This window comes from Saimiri boliviensis, chromosome 14 (genome assembly GCF_048565385.1).
Source record: "Saimiri boliviensis isolate mSaiBol1 chromosome 14, mSaiBol1.pri, whole genome shotgun sequence".
NCBI classification, from domain to species: Eukaryota; Metazoa; Chordata; class Mammalia; order Primates; family Cebidae; genus Saimiri; species Saimiri boliviensis.
Genome location: NC_133462.1, coordinates 88078246 through 88093249, shown reverse-complemented (window position 1 = coordinate 88093249; position 15004 = coordinate 88078246). Strand labels below are relative to the sequence as shown.

Genomic DNA, 15004 nt, shown 5'->3' with positions numbered 1-15004 from the left:
GGCCCGTGTGGATGGCCACCCGACCTGGCTCAATCTCCATCATCTCTGAGCAGTGTGGGTCCCTGGGCCAGCCCAAGTAGCCCTCTAGTGTAAACACCTTTGCAAAGATCTTAACAGTGAGAGAAGTCTAGTACGGCGGATTCCACCTTGCTGCTAGCTCACAGGCTGGCTGAACCCACTGGGCATTGGCCAGGCTAAGGATGGGAGCAATTTGGTCTGTCATTTAGCTTTAAAGCAACGATGAGGCCCTCTGCGCAGGCGCACACCAACAGCCACTTCCGTACAGCCACTTCCGTACAGCCACTTCCGTACAGCCACTTCCGGACAGCCACTTCCGGACAGCCACTTCCGGAACAAGCGTTGCGTTTCTCAGGGGAAACTCCTGAGGAGGATTCCCCGAGTGACAATGGCTACCTACAGCCTGGCGCACGAGCGACTACGCGCCCTGGAAGACATCGAACGGGAAATCAGCGCCATCCTTCAGAATGCAGGTACGGTGATCCTAGAATTGTCCAAGGCAAAAACCAACCAGCGGCTTCTAGAGCTGCAGGCGGCGGCCTTCACCGCTTCCATGCAACACGTGGAGGCGGAGCTGTCAGCCCGGATCCGCCACCTCACCCGGGTGGCCACAGGGCAGCCCCATGAGGGCTCCAGCTGCTCTTTGAGGAAGGACTGTCAGATGGCTCTGAAGCCAGTGGGCTATGCTCGCCTCAGGCTCAGTGATGTGGCTCGAACCTGTGAGCAGATGCTGGAGAACTAGGCCGGGGTGGGGCGGGGCGGGGGGTGGACACAGAGCTCAGAAGGAGACCATCGCCTGCGCCGTGGGACAGAACCTGGGAACATGTAGGATGGGGAGCATGGGCACCTACATGCCCTGCTGGTCAAAGTACACTTGGGGAGGCCGAGGCCAGAGGATCACGTGAGGTCGGGAGTTCGAGACCGGCATGGCCAACTTGGTGAAACTCCATCAAAGACAAAGGGGCAAATGGTGGGCATGGAAAAACTGAAGCCTGAGCCTCCCCACAGCTATGCCGTGGCCTCTCCAGCAGGGTGCTTCCCAAATTCACAGGCTCCAGAGATTAGCATAGGGACTCCTGGGGGTCTACTTTTAGAATTCTGCCCACCACATTAAGGTGTCAGTAAATAAAAGCACAGAATGTCCAGTTAAATATAAATTTCAAGAAAACAACAAATATCTTTCTAGTCTGAGTATGCCTTATGCAATATTTGGGACATATATAAACATTTTTGTCGTTTACCTGAAATTCAAATTTAATTGGGCATTCTATATTTTTACCCGACAACTCTGATATATATAATCCACTATTACCATACTTCCTTTGCTTTAGTGTGCCAGAGATGCTCATTTCCACATGGGCAAAGATAGTCGTTTAATATGACATATTTTGGTTTGATGAAAAGTTACGTTCTAATGAGTCCACTTTCACATAGAAACTACTTTAGTTTATATCTACTAATTCAAAATTATTATGATTATTGAGATAAAGTCTCACTCTGTTGCACAGGTCAAAGTGCAATGGTGTGATCTTGACTCACCGCAACCTGCATCTCAGGTTCAAGCGATTCTCATGCCTCAGCCTCCTAAGTAGCTGGGATTACGAGCATGTGCCACCACACCTGGCTAATTTTTGTATTTTTACTAGTGACAGGGTTTCAGCATGTTGTCCAAGCCAGTCTCGAACTCTTAACCTCAAGTGATCCGCTCACCTCAGCCTCCCCAAGTGCTGGGATTACGGGCATAAGCCATTGCACTTGGCCAAAATTATGATATTTAAATGTAAGGGGAAGAAAATCGAACATTTCTGAATACCCGTTACATACCAAGCTCCAAACTAGGCATATAAGGAGGAAAAGGAGAGAGAGAGAGAATATGAATTATGGGCAAATATTCTACTTTGTGCCTCACAACAGAACTTGCACAGAATAACTGTATCAATCAGATACTCTATCTCCACTTCAAAAACTGTTTTAATCTTACTTTTTTTTTAGTTTTTATTTTTTGAGTAGGTGGGGGGCCTTACTGTGTTGCCCAGGCTGGTCTCGAACTCCTGGCGTCAAGCGATTCTTTTCCGTATGTTTGATGCTTGAACATCCTGGGGCCTTGCTGACCCTAGAAAGAGGCCCCCTCTCAGGGCTAGCCAATTCCTAGAGGTAGGAACAATTTGCCTTGCAGCACCTCTTGCATATGCAAACTGGTCAATCCAGAGCCCAGACTCCAAACCATCTCCTTCCTCCCTCTTGCCTCACCTCTCGCAAAGCCCTCACACTCAGGGCCACTATCTACCATGTGTCCTGTTGACCTCAGGACCAGATACCAAAACTAGGGGCATCTCCCCTAACCCCAAGGCCCACTGAAATTACTCAAACTAGCTGCTAACCCTAAACCTGCTTAGCCTGCTTACCCTGCCTAGCCTGTTCCTTCCTGCAGAACCACAGTAAAGACTCTTGCCCCTATTTACCTCTCGCTCCCTCTGCATCTCCACAGACCCCAGCGCTTTCCCATGTGGCCCTGCGTGCTGTGTCATAGCCCCTGCTTTCAGGGATCCGTGAGTACAAATAACTTCTTCCTTCGTGACAGTCATTTCCACGTCAGCATGCCTTACCACACCTGATTAAAACACAATTTCGGGTATCCTTGAAACACCTTTAATGAAATGCTGACTTTATGCATGTGGCTTTGAAAATCACTGGGCAATAGGAGGGATTGAGAACACAAGGATAAATAAGACTCAAGCAGCAGGGCGCGGTGGCTCAAGCCTGTAATCCCAGCACTTTGGGAGGCCAAGGCGGGTGAATCACGAGGTCAAGAGATGGAGACCATCCTGGTCAACATGGTGAAACCCTGTCTCTACTAAAAATACAAAACATTAGCGGGGCATGGTGGCGCGTGCCTGTAATCCCAGTTACTCAGGAGGCTGAGGCAGGAGAATTGCCTGAACCCAGGAGGCAGAGGTTGTGGTGAACTGAGATTACACCATTGCACTCCAGCCTGGGTAACAAGAGCAAAACTCTGTCTCAAAAAAAAAAAAAAAAAAAGAAAAAAAACATTCTAATTATTAAGCTCTTTTTCTCTTGTGTAGTGTTCCATAAATATTATGAGTAGTTGATTACATTCTAAATAACTGAGGGCTCTTAATCTCAATTTTTTTTTTTTTTTTCTTTTTGAGACAGAGTCTTACTGTCACCCAGCCTGCAGTGCAGTGGTGTGATCTTGGTTCACTGCAACCTCTGCCTCCCAGGATCAAGCGATTCTCCTGCCTCGGCCTCCTGAGTAGCTAGAATTACAGGTGTGCCCCATCATGCTCAGCTTGAACTCCTGACCTCAGGTGATCTGCCCGCCTCGGCCTCCCGAAGTGCTGGGATTACAGGCAAGAGTCACTGCACCCAGCGTGCTTTGTTACTTTTAATCTTGCTGGTCCTAATCTGCCAAATTGATTTCATGATTTACTAAGGGGTCAGGGAATAGAGTTTGAAAACCATCGATCTGATTATTGTGGATGAGAGAAAAATGGTGGCTGCCATTTTCTCTCGGAGCTAATGGATAGACGAACAATCCTAATTAGAAAAACACAAAATTTTCAGCGTTTGAGGCCCAGCTGTAAATTTTTCTATCCTTTATTCATTGCCTTTTTCCTTTATTAGCTCCCAAACAGAACTACCATTCTGAAGTTTTGTCCAAATGGTAAGGTCCAGCCAAAATTTTCATTTTAAGGTGGAATAAAGGTGTGTAGGATTTTTTAGATCTATGGCCTGGGAGAAGTTTAGGGGATTGTGCATAGAAACTTCTGGGTTTTGATTATGTTTTGTAACTATGTTTTAACTATGTGTAATGCAGGCTATGGGTACATGCTTACTAATTATACTGTTCTCTATACTTTTTATATGCCAGAATTGTTTCATAATAATAAAAAGAGCATGGCAAAAATGGGAAAGAAATATCAAACCCATTCATATAATAAGGATGAGCTAGGAAAATGGATGAGACATCTGAAAAAGAATTTTAGGCCTGGTGTGGTGGTTCATACCTGTAATCCTAGCACTTTAGGAGGCCGAGGTGGGGGGATCACCTGAGATCAGGAGTTCAAGACCAGGCTGATCAACATGGTGAAACCCCATCTCTAACAAAAATATAAAAAATTAGCCAGATGTGGTGGTGGATGCCTTTAATCCCAGCTACTCAAAAGGCTGAGGCAGGAGGCAGAGGTTGCAGTGAGCCGAGATATTGCCATTGTACTCCAGTCTAGGCAACAGAGTGAGACTCTGCCTCAAAAAACAAACAAACAAACAAACAAACAAACAAAAAGAGTTTTAATGGACTCACAGTTCCAAATGGCTGGGGAGGCCTTACAATCATGGCGGAAGGTGAAAGGCCCATCTTAACGTGGTAGCAGACAAGAGAGAATGAGGGCCAAGAGGAAGGGCTTTCCCCTTAGCAAACCATCAGATCTCAAGAGACTTATTCACTACCACAAGAACAGCATGAGGAAAACTGCCCCCATGATTCAATTACCAGCCACTGGGTCCCTCCCACAACACGTGGGAATGATGGGAGCTATAATTCAAGATGAGATTTGGGTGGGGACACAGCCAAACCTTATTGAAGTGATACAACAGTGTTGTTTAATTTAATCCCTTGTAGTAATAGATCACCTGTTTAAAATAAATGCATGACAGCAGAATCTTTTACCTCCAGTCATTAAGAAGGAATCAGAGATGGCTGTGTTTATAGCTACCCGAGACTTGATGAGGGAGAGTCCAGCAAACACAGTCGTTGGGGAAATCTGGCATCTTCGACGCAATCTGTAAGACAGAGAAAGTTTATTAATAAGCCGCATATGGCCACCCTTGCCACATCAGGGAGGCACATGTGTGGTACAGGCAGCTGTGATAGCGGCTGTGGGGCCTGGAGAATTCCAGTCCCAGGTTTTACGAGGAGTTGGTGGAGATTTGAAGCAAGCACACAGTAGCAAGCAGTCCTAGTGGGACGACCCCACCCTTTTGTGTCATTGTTGTATTTTTCAGTCTCTTGTAAAACTGCCTATGCCTCTGCCTTTCAGCCCCAGGGAAATAACAGCACTATTCAATAAAGCATCCAATCGCCAGAAGGCATGCAGACTTAGAATGACATGCAGAAGTAGTGCTGAGGAATGGGGGGAAGGAGAGAAGAATGTTGGGTTAGAACTCAGCAGAATCCCTTACCACTCATTAGTCTCTAAACCTAAGCAAGTGGCCAGGTGCAGTGGCTCACGCCTGTAATCCCAGCACTTTGGGAGGCCGAGGCAGGTGGATCACGAGGTCAGGAGTTGGAGACCAGCCTGGCCAAAACAGTGAAACTCTGTCTCTACTAAAGATACAAAAAATTAGCTGGGCATGGTGGCAGGTGCCTGCAATCCCAGCTACTGAGGAGGCTGAGGCAGGAGAAACGCTTGAACTGAGGAGGCGGAGGTTGTAGTGAGCCAAGATTGCGCCACTGTACTCCAGCCTGGGTGACAGAGGACGACTCTGTCTCAAAACAGATAAACAAACAAACAGACAACAACAAAAAAACCCTAAACTTAAGCAATTCTGTTTCACCACTCTGAGTTTCTGAGTTCTTCTTCCAATGAAAACTTTTAGTCGTTTAACATGCTTCAAAATTTGCCTTTTTACAGAATAAAATATAAACAGGGTGCATTTTTTTTTGGTCAAAAAACACCTGTCATGGGACTAGGTGAGATGGCTCATGCCTATAATCCAGGCATTTTGGGAGGCCATGTCAGGCAGATCACTTTAGGTCAGGAGCTTGAGACCAGCCTGGCCAACATGGTGAAATTCCATCTCTACCAAAATACAAAAATCAGCCAGGCACGGTGGTGGGCGCCTGTAATCCCAGCTACTCAGGAGGCTGAGGCAGAAGAATTACTTGAACCTGGGAGGCAGAGGCTGCAGTAAACTGAGCTCATGCCCCTGCACTCCAGCTGGGGCAACAGAGTGATACTCTGTCTCAAAAACAACAACAACAACAAAAAACCTGTCATGGGATGAACTGCAAAAATTTGTATGTTGAAATCCTCACCCCTAGCACCCCAGAATATGACCATTTTGGCGGATTGGGTCTTTAAAGAGGTAATGAAGTTATAATGAGATTATTAGGGCTCTAATCCAATATTACTGATGTCTTTACATGAAGAGGAGGTTAGAACTCCGAGAGACACAGAAGAAAAGACCCCGTCAGGACCCAAGAAGCAGATGACCATGTACATACAGGTCAAGGAGAGGGGCCTCAGAAGAAACCAACCCTGCTGACACTGTGATCTCGGATTTTAGCCTCCAGAATTGTGAAAAAGCCAATTCTGTTGCTTAAGCCACTCAGCTGTGGTGCTTTGTTATGGCAGCCCCAGCAAACCAATACAACCAACACAACACCTCACCACACCTCACCGAATGAAGATAAAACTTATACGACACCAAATTTTGAAATCGGGGCTGGGTGAGGTGGTTCACGCCTGTAATCCCAGCACTTGGGGGAGGCCGAGGGGGGCAGATCACAAGGTCAAGAGACGGAGACCATCTTGGGCAACATGGTGAAACCTCGTCTCTACGAAAAACACAAAAATTAGCCAGGTGTGATGGCGCACACCTGTAGTCCCAGCTACTCAGGAGGCTGAGGCAGGAGAATTGCTTGAACCAGGGAGGTGAAAGTTATAGTGAGCAGAGAGCCACTGTACTCCAGCCTGGGGACAGAGCGAGACTCCATCTATAAAAAAAAAAAAAAAAAAAAAAAAAAAAAAAAAATCAAATCAATGCTTAACCAGGGATGTCTGCTCAAAAAGGCATGGAGCAAAATTGATAAGAGCAGAAACTCCCTTATATGTTGCAAGCTGCCAAGTATTGTTCTGAGCACTAAGCTTGGATTGAATCAATCCACGCTCACAGTAAATCCTACAGGCAGTATTGTTATTCTCACTTTACATATAAGAAAACGGAGAATCAAAGCGCTTGCCACACTCCCTTGTAATCACACAGTTAATCGGTAGCATAGCTGAGACTGAAATCCATAGGCTGTGTTCCTAATCCTTAGATTCTATAGATTTTTCAAGAAAAGGATGCGACCTTTGCAAAAGGACAGACTACCCTTAGTGTTTCTCTTCCTTTTTACCCTTCATCTCTTACCTATTCAACCTGCTTTTTCATCTTCCCACCTTACGAAAACTGCTCTCTCGTGTGGGCCAAATGTAACCTCTTAATTCCAAAACACTGGATAAGATCAATTGGCATTTGGTATACATTTTTCCCCTTGTACATCCAGCCAACTCAGTATTTCAAGGGATGAAAGGGTAAAAACTGGAATTTCCAGGATTTTTTTTTTTTTTTTTTGAGGCAGAGTCTTGCTCTTGTTGCCCAGGCTGGAGTGCAATGGCACAATCTTGGCTCACCGCAACCTCCGCCTCCCAGGCTCAGCCTCCCAAGTAGCTGGGATTACAGGTGTGCACCACCATGCCTGGCTAATTTTGTATTTTTAGTACAGATAGGGTTTCTCCATGTTGGTCAGGTTGGCCTCGAACTCCCGACTTGGTGATCCACCTGCCTCAGCCTCGCAAAGTGCTGGGATTACAGGTGTGAGCCACCATGCCTGGCTCTTTTTTTTTTTCCGTTTTTTTTTTGGGGGGGGGGTTTTGTTGTTGTTGTTGTTTGTTTTTGAGACGGAGTCTTGCTGTCACCAGACTGGAGTGCAGTGGCACGATCTCAGCTCACTGCAAACTCCGCCTCCCGGGTTCAAGTGATTCTCCTGCCTCAGCCTCCCAAGTAGCTGGGATTACAGGTGTGTACCACCACACCCAGCTAATTTTTGTATTTTTTTTTGTAGAGATGGGCTTCCACCATGTTGGCCAGGATGGTCTCGATCTCTTGACCTTGTGATCTGCCCACCCCAGCCTCCCAAAGTGCTGGGATTACAGGTGTGAACCGCCATGCCCGGCCTCCAGGATTCTTTATAATTAGAATTCTAGGTACAATTTACAAAATTCTCCCTCTGATTTTGCTGTCTTTATCTTATTTGTTGGGTTTACTTTTTCCTTCCAACCCTTAAGTGTTATCACCCAAGTCTCTGGCTTCAATACCCTTCTTTTGTTCCACATGTTCTCTTTCTTGAGTTCATCTCCCAGGACATCATACACAAATTTTGAACAAATATCTCTCAATGTCACTCAATCCCCAGACTCACATGTTTTGTACCTGCAGGGACCTCTTCTGTCTGCCTTGCTGTCACCTGACACCCAGCAGAACTCCACACCTGCCTTCGCCCACTCCATCTTGACCTTCTCAGCAATGCTCTTCCCATCTCCTCCCATTTCCAGTACCACCATTCATTCCCGTCGTGGGTACCGAAGGACTTTTGGGCCCTGTTTCTCTTGTTTCCTCTATCCAAATCATGACACAATCTCCTTTAATTCTCCCTTTTTCCAATTCTACTATTCTATTGACATAGCCTAGGTTTTCATTAATTTATCTAGGAATCTAATGTGTTATCTTTTCTCTACAATTTCTTTTTTTTAAAAATTCAGCGAACAAACTTTTCTGGTGTGCCCATCATATACAAGGCACTGGAGAAGCAAAAATAAGACATATAAGGTCATTGCATAAAAGCGTTCATATTGGAGTATGGAAGACAAGCGTATGCGTCTATGTGAAGTACCCGCATGCATGTGTATATTTCACTGCAATATGAAATAAATGGATATAACTGTAATCTGAGCAAACTGCCTTGGGACAAACCAGAGAGGAGAAATCAATTCAATCTTTGATGACAGAAAGGGATTAACAGAGGAAATGATATTTGAACAGGGCCTTGTTGAATGAGGAGGATTTAGACAGGTGAAAAATTGGAAGAGGGCATACCTAGGCTGAGAGAAGAGGATGAGGAAAGGGCGGAAGCTGTGTGTGTGCCTGTTTGAGAGGAGGTCAAATTGTTTGGAGAAGCCAGAGAACAGATGCGTGTGTGTGGTCAGGACGTGTCAGGAAAGAAGGCTGGCAAAGTAAATTAGAGTCATGTTGAGAAGAGCTCTGAATATAATGTTGCAGAAATTTATACCTCGTTTTGGCAATGAGGTATTCATTCAAAATTTTAAGCAACAGTTGTGAAAGTTTGATATTTGTTTTTTGAACAATCTGTCAGAAAGTTTTCTGGAGAACAGATGAGAGCTATGGTTTTCTACCTGCATTCCAACAATTTCGAATAAAGTCATGGGCACGAACAATTAGATATAAATGTAAGTTGTGTATGTGACTGTGTGTGTATCTGAAGAAAGAGTCTGTGCTGACACTGTCCAACAAAAACATGTGCCACACAAGTAGTTTTAAACCTCTGGTAGCTACTTTAAAAATCAAAGGAAACGTAGCCGGGCGTGGTGGCTCATGCTTGTAATCCCAGCACTTTGAGAGGCTGAGGTGGGTGAATCACTTGAGGCCAGGAGTTTAAGACCAGCCTGGCCAACATGGTAAATTCTCGTCTCTACTAATAATACAAAAAATTAGCCAGGCATGGTGGTGGGTGCCTGTACTATGGAGGCTGAGGCAGGAGAATCACTTGAACCCGGGAGGTAGAGGTTGCAGTGAGCAGAGATTGTACCACTGCACTCCAGCCTGGATGACAGAGGAAGATTCTGTCTTAAAAAAAAAGAAAAAAGGAAATAGATGAAATAAATTTGTAATAATATTTAAATAATTTATTTAACCCAACATATTCAAAACATTATCATTTCAACATTCAATCAATATTTTAAAAATTAATAATTTATTTCTCATTCTTTTTTTTTTTTTTTTTCAGACGGAGTTTCTCTCTGTCACCAGGCCAGAGTGCAGTGGAGCAATCTCTGCTCACTGCAACCTCTGCCTCCCGGGTTCAAGTGATTCTACTGCCTCAGCCTCCTGAATAGCTGGGACTACAGGCACACACCACCACACTCGGCTAATATGTGTGTGTGTGTGTGTGTGGGTGTTTGTGTGTGTGTGTGTATGTTTAGTAGAGACGGGGTTTCACCATATTGGCCAGGATGGTCTCGATCTCCTAACCTCGTGATCCGTCTGCCTCAGGCTCCCAAACTTGGGATTACAGGCGTGAACCACCGCGCCCGGCCTACATCCCCTTTTCATCCCCCCATATGTGGTCTTTGAAATGAGCCGTGTATCTTACACTTACAGCGCAGCTCAATTTGGATCCACCACAATTCGAGTGCCCTAGAGCCACATGTGGCTAGTGGCTAACATATTGAACAGTGCAGGTCTATACATTGTGTTTGTCTGTAGAAACGGGGTCTCCGTATGTTGCTCAGGCTGATCACAGTCTCCTGGGCTCAAGCTATCTTCCCACCTTGGCATCCCAAATTGCTGGGATGACAGGTGTGAGCCACCATGCTCACCTGAAGTCTGTACATTTTTTTTTTAATACAGAGTTTCACTCTTGTTGCCCAGGCTCCTGGGTTCAAGCAATTCTAGTGCCTCATCCTCCCGAGTAGCTGGGATTACAGATGCCCGCCACCACACCCAGCTAATGTTTGTATCTTTAGTAGAGACAGGGTTTCTCCACATTGGCCAGGTTGGTCTCAAACTCCTGACCTCGGATGATCTGCCCACCTCATCCTCCCAAAGTGCTGGGATTACAGGTGTGAGCCACCGTGCCAAGTCAAGGTCTATACATTTTAAAAGACTCTCAAACGGGGTCATGATCCACTGAAAGACTGACAACTACTGAAAAACGGGAGAGGAGTGCCTCTGCTACCTCATCTTCCTGTTCTCCAACCAAGAAGCATCAGGGAGCTTCCTGGCATGCTTGGGCCTCTCTCCATTGGTTGCTTCTGATGCCACCCAGCACCAGGATTGGCCCTCGAGAGCCCACTGGAGCCTCCTGGGCCTAACACTTCGTCTCGGCTGTTCTGTCACCTTCATAGTAACAGGGTAATAACTGCAAGAGGCCGGGTGCGATGGCTCAAGCCTATAATCCCAGCACTCTGGGAGGCCGAGGCAGGTGGATCCCAAGGTCAGCAGTTTGAGACCAGCCTGACCAACATGGTGAAATCCAGTCTCTACTAAAAAAATACAAAAATTATTCGGGCATGGTGGCAGGTGCCTGTAATCCCAGCTACTCAGGAGGCTGAGGCAGGAGAATCACTTGAACCCAGGAGGTTGCAGTGAGATGAGATAGCACCTTTGCCCTCCAGCCTGGGCAACAGAGCGAGACTCTGTCTCAAAAAACATAATTTCACCTGCTTAGGAGGCTGAGACAGGAGAATCTCTTGAACCCAGGAGGCAAACATTGCAGTAAGCTGAGATTGTGCCATTGTACTCCAGCCTGGGCAACAAGAGTGAAACTCCATCTCAAAAACAAACAAACAAACAAACAAAAAACAGCCTGGATCACTAGACTAGGACTCAGAGACTCAGAATTCTAGCTATAGTTCATAATTGACCGAGTGAATCTTTGTTTCACTATTTGTAAGATAAAGTATAAATTTGAAGTTTCCTGATATAATTCAGTCTACCTTGAAATTCATTACTGTGAAAATGTCAAGATTTTCTTTACAATTTATTGGGGTTTTTTCTCAAAAAAACAACAACAAAAAATAATGTTAAGTCCTCATGACCCATGGGATCAGGACCAGTATTTTGTTAGATAAGGGCTAATTAAAGCAGGAAAACTACCTATCTATCTATTTGTAAAGTTAGATCGTTTTTACACATTTTTATGTACTCTATACGTAATCTACCACATACATAAAAATCTGATCGGCTCTCCTTGCGATGCTGTGTCTGAGCAGAGTAGGAGTCTGAGGCGGAGGGAGTCGTGGCAGGACAGGCGTTTAGAAAGTTTCTTCCACTCTTTGACCGAGTATTGGTTGAAAGGAGTTCTGCTGAAACTGTAACCAAAGGAGGCATTATGCTTCCAGAAAAACTCAAGGAAAAGTACTGCAAGCAACAGCAGTCGCTGTTGGATCAGGTTCTAAAGGAAAGGGTGGAGAGATTCAACCAGTCAGCGTGAGAGTTGGAGATAAAGTTTTCCCAGAATATGGAGGCACCAAAGTAGTTCTAGATGACAAGGATTATTTCCTATTTAGAGATGGTGACATTCTTGGAAAGTACATAGACTGAAATAAGTCACTACTGAAATGGCATCAACGTGAAGCTGCCCATTCCACTGAAGTTCTGAAATTTTTCATCATGTAAATAATTTCCATATCTCTCTTTTATAATAAATGATAACTAATGAAAACAAAACCTAATCGACTATAAATCAGTGGTGAAGTATCATTCATGATACAACACTATTACCTTATACTAAGTTACAAAATACATTTCACCTAAATTAAATTCATTAATTTTTTTTGTTGTTGTTGTTTTTGAGACGGAGTTTTGCTCTTGTCACCCAGGAGTACAATGGCGTGATCTTGACTGTCTGCAACCTCTGCCTCTCAGGTTCAAGTGATTCTTCTGCTTCAGGCTCCCGAGTAGCTGGGATTATAGGCATGCACCACCATGCCCAGCTAATTTTTTGTATTTTTAGTAGAGATGGGGGTTTCACCATGTTGGCCAGGCTGGTCTTGAATTCTTGACCTCAGGTGATCCACCCACCTTGGCATCCCAAAGTGCTGGGATTACAAGCATGAGCTACCACGGCTGGCCAAATTCATTCAACATTACACTAAATATTACTTAAAATCTACTTTACCATAATAAATTACTTTTATTAAATTGTTAAACATTATAATTAAAATAGTAAATAGAAGAAAATATAGGCTTAAATTGATTTCAATACTGGATGAGAAATTGATTCCAAATTGTAAAACAATGAAATAAACAACAAAGAAAAATAGCAATATATTGACAACATACACTTTAAAACCTGAATGCTGTCTTTTCAATTCAGCGTAAGTAAATTTATAGAGAAGCAGTATACTGGGAAAATATAATACATGTGGCAAAAAGTTAATACTATGATATAAAGAGCTGCTGTATGGCCAGGAATGATGGTTGACGCCTGTAATCCCAGCACTTTGGGAGGCCAAGGCAGGAGGATCACTTGAGCCCTGGAGTTTGAGACCAGACTGGGCAACATAATGAGACCTTGTTTCTACAAAAATAAAAATATTAGCTGGGCATGGTGGCATGCGCCTGTAGCCCCAGCTACTCAGGAGTCTGAGTGGGAGGATTTCTGGAGCCCAGGAGCTCTAGGCTGCAGCGAGCTATGATAGACCACTGCTCTCTTTCCAGCCTGGGTGATAGAGTGAGACCCTGTCTCAGAAAAAAAAAGAGCTGCTTCTCAGATTCGGGAAAAATACTAAGATCTTAAAAGTTAAAGGAGTAGAGTATACAGAAATAAACAGTAAATAAACAGTTTGCAGATAGCAAACAGATGGCCAAGATAAAGTTTGCAGAAAACGCTCCAGTATGCTGATGCAAACAGCTAACCTGGGGCAGCTTGCCCAGGGTCTTCCCTTGGGGTGTTAGAGAGTGCATCTGATTTTTTTTTTTTTTTTTTTTTTTGATACAGAGTTTCTCTCTTCTTGCCCAGGCTGGAGTGCAGTGGTATGATCTTGGCTCACTGCAACCTGGACCTCCCAGGTTCAAGCGATTCTCCTGCCTCTGCCTCCAGAGTAGCCGGGATTACAGGCATCCACCACCACACCTGCCTAATTTTTGTATTTTTAGTAGAGACCAGGTTTCACCACGTTGGCCAGGCTGGTTTCAAACTCCTGACCTCAGGTGATCCACCGGCCTCGGCCTCCCAAAGTACTGGGAATACAGGCAGGAGCCACCACGCCCAGCCTAGAGTGTGCATCTGAACCTCAGCATCCACGCTGTCACTCCTCGGGGATGCGAGAGTTGATGGCAAGAGGAAATGATAAGCAAATCTATTGGCAAAACATAGTCATTGTTTTTCTTTGAAACACGCACACTTAATTGTCAAGGCATTCTCATTAAAAATGCGAAAAAACTATAACAAAAACAACAACAAATCCTAACTTGGGCGAATGAGGAAGCTTCCATTTCAATAAATGTTATTACTGGGCTTCTCATATATGATGGAATGTGGGAAAACACATTTTCAAGTGATTTGGAGCTGTATATGAATAGCCTTTAATAGTGCTATGTACCATATACATCCCTTGATCTATCACATGTTTCTGAAAATCCACTCAAAAGCCAAACATGTAAAGACTGAACCCTAGAAAAATAAGGGCAGTTGTTTTCAAATTTTAAAGTGGCTAAGGTTCGTCTGAGGAATTTCTTTAAATACGATTTCTGGTTCCAGCCCTTATCTCTGTTGTGGCAGAGAAATTTACATTCTTGGAAAGCACCCCAGGTAATCGTGAGGCAGACAGGCTACAGGGCACCATGCTAATAAATAGTTTTTTTGTTGTTGTTGTTGTTTTTTGAGATGAAGTCATCTTGCTCTGTTGCCCTGGCTGGAGTGCAGTAGTGCGATCTTGGCTCACTGCAACCTCTGCCTGCCAGGTTCAAGCAATTCTCTGCTTTAGCCTCCTGAGTAGCTGGTACAGGCACCAGCCACCACGTCTGGCTGATTTTTATGTATTTTTAGTAGATACGGGATTTCACCATCTTGGCCAAGCTGGTCTTGAACTCCTGACCTTGTGATCCACCCGCCTCGGCCTCCCAAAGTGCTGGGATTACACGTGTGAACCACCATGCCCAGCTGCTAATAAATAGTTCTAAGAGGAGGTTTCTATTATCAGATTGCTAAAATGATGTAGTATCCCTAAATTACACCTCACTTTTCAGATACGTTTTTTACAATGTATTTTCTGCATTTCACACATCTGTTGATTTTAGTTTTTATTATTAAGCACAAAGTCAAATAACTGAAATATGATAAGGATCAGAATAAGAGGTAAAAATTGCTTATAGACATAATACTTAGGGAATAACTCATTAATTTGTATCTTAGGCAGTTTGGCTATATTTAATAATTTCTATTTCCTTCCTTCCTTCC

The 15004-nt window shown here is 44.4% G+C and overlaps 2 pseudogenes; both read left to right on the top strand.

The window, feature by feature from the left end:
* The first annotated feature begins 377 nt into the window (after nucleotides 1-377).
* Nucleotides 378-760, top strand: LOC101050788 (mediator of RNA polymerase II transcription subunit 11 pseudogene; annotated as a pseudogene).
* An 8288-nt stretch (nucleotides 761-9048) lies between these two features.
* Nucleotides 9049-12144, top strand: LOC101042198 (10 kDa heat shock protein, mitochondrial pseudogene; annotated as a pseudogene).
* Nucleotides 12145-15004: the final 2860 nt, after the last annotated feature.